The following is a 6,000-nucleotide window of genomic DNA, read 5'->3' as shown; positions in this document are numbered from 1 at the left end:
CTATTATTTTTATGTAGATCTGGCGAACGATCAAAAGAAGCAGCAGAATTTGTTGCAAAAAATGGATATATTAATTGTTTTAATATTTTACATGGATTTGAGGGTATTAAAAATATTAAAGGTCATCGCAAAGAATTAACCGGTTGGTGTTCTGAAAATTTACCATGGGTTGGAAGTTAAATTATGTTAATAATTTTATATTAAAAAATTTTATTAAATGACCATTATAAAAGAATTCGATATTATTGAATCTATTGCGTCAGCAATACAATATATTAGTTATTATCATCCGATTGATTATATTCAACATTTAACTCGCGCATATAAAATGGAAAAGGGAATAGCTGCTAAAGATGCTATAGCACAAATATTAATAAATTCTCGTATGTGCGCAAAAGAAAAACGTCCAATTTGCCAAGATACTGGAATTGTGAATGTTTTTCTAAAAATAGGAATGAATGTACGATTTAAAGGATTTAATGGATCAATACATGATGTTATCAATGAAGGTGTTCGTCGTGGATATACTAATCCAAATAATATATTACGAGCCTCAATCGTGTCTGATCCGCATTTTATACGTAAAAATACTCAAGATAATACCCCAGCTGTAATTAATATGGAATTAGTGCCAGGAAATTTTTTGGATATAAAAATTGCATCTAAGGGAGGGGGATCGGAAAATAAAACAAAATTTGCTATGCTAAATCCTTCTGATTCATTAGTGGATTGGATCATGAAAACTGTTCCAACTATGGGAGCAGGTTGGTGTCCTCCGGGTATATTAGGTATTGGTATCGGAGGAACTCCAGAAAAAGCAATGTTAATGGCTAAAAAAGTATTAATGCAAGATATTAATATGAATAGCATAATTAAAAATGGTCCAAAAAATAAAATAGAAGAATTACGCCTTGAATTATTTAATAAAATAAATTCATTAGGTATTGGTGCCCAAGGTATGGGAGGATTAAGTACAGTATTAGATGTTAAAATTATGATGTATCCCACTCATGCTGCATCTAAACCAGTTGCAATAATCCCTAATTGTGCAGCAACTAGACATGGTCATATTATCTTGAATGGTTCTGGACCGGTCCGATCTAAATTTAAAATATATAAAAATAATTGGAGGTTTTCTTCTTTTTTGGATTAGTATAAAATTACTATCTAATGATCATAATTATACCACTATTGCTAGTGGTAAAAATTTAATTCACGCGATTAAAACTATTATTTTTGCGGATTTAATTATGAGTATAGATAATGTATTAGCTATCGCTGGAACAGCATCTCAAATATCAAACAAATATCAAATGTTATTAGTAATAATTGGTATACTATTTAGTATACCAATTATTATTTTTGGCAGTAAATTAGTTCTAATTTTAATAGAAAAATTTTCAAGTATTATTATATTATGTTCAATATTATTGGGTTATTTATCTGGTAATATGATTTTTTCTGATCAATCTCTTACGCAATTACAAATAAATAAATTATTGATAAAAAATATTTTTATATTCAACATGGAATTGCATATTAGTTTACCTGGTATTATAATGTCAATTATTGTTGTTTGTTCGAGTATTTATTTATCAAAAAATAAATATATCAATAAAAATAATTTTAAATGAAATTAAAATTAAATTTTATAAATATTTTGGAAATTATTATAAAATGGTTATTATTCGATTAACACGTAAAGGCGCAAAAAATCGTCCTTTTTTTAATATTATAGCAACTGATTCTAGAAATAGTAGAGATGGTCGTTTTATTGAGCGAATAGGTTTTTATAATCCATTGGCCTCTAAAAAAGAAAAAAAATTTAAAATTTTATTAAATAGATTTACTTATTGGAAACAAGTTGGAGCTAAAACATCATTAACGGTCGATCGTTTGATTCGTTATAATAATAAAAATTATTTTAATTTATAAATTATGAAGTAATTGAAAAAAATTAATTATATAAATAATCAATCTAAAATTTTTACAAAAGATTTAATAACAATTGGGGTTGTTTTAAGAGCATATGGTATTTTTGGATGGATACTTATTAAATTATTTTTAGATGATAAAAATATTTTTTTTTATGCACGAAAAATTTGGTTCTTTGATCCAAATTCTTTAAAATTATTTTCTATTAAAATATTAAATAAAAAAAATCATGGAAATTATGTATTAGCTAATTTATACGGCATAACAGATCGTAATTTAGCAACAAAATTACAGGGATATTATCTTAAAATATCTATTAATGATTTTCCAAAATTATTATCATCTGATACATTTTATTGGTTTAATTTGATTGATTGTATAGTTGAGAATATTCATGGAAAATTATTAGGAACTGTTACTGAAATAATACAAAATAAAGTACATTCAATTTTAAGAATAATACAATCATCAACTAAAATAATTTGTACAAAAAAATATAAAAAAAAATATGGGATATTAATTCCTTTTATTAAAATATTTATTAAAAATGTTGATATAATTAAAAAGAAAATTATAGTTGACTGGGATTAAATTATTATAATTTTTACAAGAAATAATAAAAATGCAATTTGATGTTATTACATTATTTCCTGAAATGTTTTCCGCTATTACTCAATCAGGTATTACAAGACGCGCATTTGAAAAAAAACAATATTCTTTAAATTTATGGAATCCTCGTAATTTTTCTTCTAATAATTATCGTAAAATTGATGATTATCCATACGGGGGCGGTGTAGGAATGATAATGTTAGGTAAACCTATAGAAGATACAATAACAGCAATAAAAAAGAATATAAAAAAAATACCAAAAATTATTTATATGTCACCTCAAGGTAAAAAGCTTACACATAATATTATTATAAAATTATTAAAAGAATCTAATTTAATACTATTATGTGGGCGATATCAAGCAATTGATCAACGTTTTTTAGATAATTTTATAGATGAAGAAATTAGTGTTGGAGATTTTATCTTATCTGGCGGTGAATTACCTGCTATGATGCTTATAGATGCTATTGTTAGGTTGTTACCTAAAGTATTGAATAATAAATTAAATATGCAAGATAGTTTTATAAATGGTTTATTGGATTGTTCATATTATACAAAACCTAGAATATATCTTAATATGGAAGTTCCAATAGTTTTACTTAGCGGTAATCATAAAAAAATAAAAAAATGGAAACGTAAAAATTCACTTAAAATAACTAATAAAAAAAGACCAGATTTAATTATAAAAGCACGTAAAAATAAGTTTTTAACATGCACTGATGAAGAATTTTTAAAAAAAATTAACAAAAAATAATATAAAAATTATTGGAATTTTAAACATGAATTTAATTCAAAAAATCGAACAAGAAGAAATAATTCGATTAAAAAAAAATATTCCTGATTTTGTTACTGGAGATACTATTATTGTGAATTTGAATGTAATTGAAGGAACAAGAAAACGAATACAGGCTTATGAAGGAATAGTTATTTCTAGACGTAATAAGGGGTTAAATTCAAATTTTATTGTTCGCAAAATTTCTTATAATGAAGGAATTGAAAGAACATTTCAATTATATTCCCCGATTATTTCATCTATTATAGTTAAACGTAGAGGTGATGTACGTCGAGCTAAATTATATTATTTACGTAAATGTTCAGGAAAATCGGCTCGTATCAAAGAAAAATTATTAAAAAAATAATTAAGTCGTTCCGCCGTCAATAATTAAGCGGAACGCTTATATAATTTAAATTTAAATATTAATGAAATACTGATGAATTAACTTTGAGTATTTTATGTAATTTTGTAGATGTAGTAGTGTATTGCATATTTATTTTTTTATCTGGAAAAATATATGGAATAGCACCAAAAGCTGCTAAAGCGGCTTCGTGAAAACCAGATAAAATTAATTTCTTTTTTCCTGGATATGTATTAATATCTCCTACCGCAAAAATACCAGGAATATTAGTTTCAAACTTTTCTGTATTACAGACTTTTATTTGTTTATTAATTATATCAACGCCCCATTTAGTGATAGGACCTAATTTAGGAGAAAGTCCAAAAAATACTAATAACATATCTAATGGTATTCTTCTAGTAACCCCATCTTTACTAGTAACTTTAATTTTATTTAATTTATTATTATTTATTTCTATTCCAGTAATTTGTCCAACAATAAATTGCATTTCATAATTATCACATAATATTTTCATTTTTGACACTGAAGATGGTGCTGCCCTGAAATTATTACTACGATGTAATAAAATCACTGATTCAGCTTTTCCTACCATATTTAATGCCCAATCCAATGCTGAATCTCCTCCCCCACAAATTATTATATTTTTATCATAAAAAATACTAGGATTTTTTATTTGATAAAATAATTGTGAATTTGTAAATTGTTTTATTCCTTCAACTTTTAAGGTACGTGGTTGAAAAGAACCTACTCCCGCTGCAATGAAAATAGTTTTAGTTATAAAATGTTTTCCAATAGAGGTAATAAGATCAAAATAACCGTTTTCACGTTTTTTAATTGATATTACTTCTTCTCCTAAATGAAAAACAGGAGAAAATGGTTCTACTTGTTTTAAAAGATTATCAATTAATTCTCGTCCAGTATAAATTGGTACAGCTGGTATATCATAAATTGGTTTATCTGGATATAATTCAATACATTGACCACCAACTTTATTCAAAGAATCAATTACGTGCGTTTTAATTTCAAGCAAACCTAATTCAAAAATTTGAAATAATCCAACTGGACCAGCTCCAATAATTACGGCATCTGTTTTTATTGTATTAATTTTCATAAATAATAAAATTTCCTATATTATTAATTTATTTTATTTTTTTAAATATACTAATTTTTTAGTAACATTTTTCCATTTATCAGCTTCAGGTAATGGATCTATGGATTTTGTTATTGATGGCCATTTTTTTGTTAATTCAGAATTAATTTTAATAAAATGTTTTTGTTCAGATGGAACATCTTCTTCTGCATAAATAGCGCTAACAGGGCATTCTGCTACACATACAGCGCAATCAATGCATTCTTCTGGATCAATAACCAGGAAATTTGAACCCATTCGAAAGCAATCAACCGGGCAAACATTAACACAATCTGTATATCTGCAAAGAATACAAGATTCAGTGACAACATGAGTCATATTTTATTTTTATCTAGTAAGCGTTATTCAAAATTAATAATAATTAAATTTATTTTTTTATAATTTATGTTTTTATTTTTTACATAAACTATTTTGCATGATATAATTTAATAAAAAATTTTCATTAAATTATAAATTTAAAAAATAAAAAATATATTTTAACTATAAAATATTATATAAATAATGAATAATATAAAAAACATATTATTGCAAGAAGCCCGATTACATAATGAAAATTTTTTTTCATATGCTGGATCAATAACACCTTCTCAAGGTTATATACTACTATGTAATGATATCAATATCAAATTAATAGATGTGCGTACTAAATCTGAACTAAATTGGATAGGAAAAGTAAAAATTAATCCTAGTCAATACACGGAAATAGAATGGAAAATTTATCCAGAAAATACATTAAATCCTTTTTTTATTTATAAATTTAAAAATTTATTTAAAAATAAAAAACAAATTCTATTATTTTTATGTAGATCTGGCGAACGATCAAAAGAAGCAGCAGAATTTGTTGCAAAAAATGGATATATTAATTGTTTTAATATTTTACATGGATTTGAGGGTATTAAAAATATTAAAGGTCATCGCAAAGAATTAACCGGTTGGTGTTCTGAAAATTTACCATGGGTTGGAAGTTAAATTATGTTAATAATTTTATATTAAAAAATTTTATTAAATGACCATTATAAAAGAATTCGATATTATTGAATCTATTGCGTCAGCAATACAATATATTAGTTATTATCATCCGATTGATTATATTCAACATTTAACTCGCGCATATAAAATGGAAAAGGGAATAGCTGCTAAAGATGCTATAGCACAAATATTAATAAATTC

The sequence above is a fragment of the Diaphorina citri genome, unplaced genomic scaffold, assembly GCF_000475195.1.
Source record: "Diaphorina citri unplaced genomic scaffold, Diaci psyllid genome assembly version 1.1 scaffold1534, whole genome shotgun sequence".
Classification (NCBI taxonomy): domain Eukaryota; kingdom Metazoa; phylum Arthropoda; class Insecta; order Hemiptera; family Psyllidae; genus Diaphorina; species Diaphorina citri.
Note: the sequence above shows the minus strand (reverse complement) of the source record.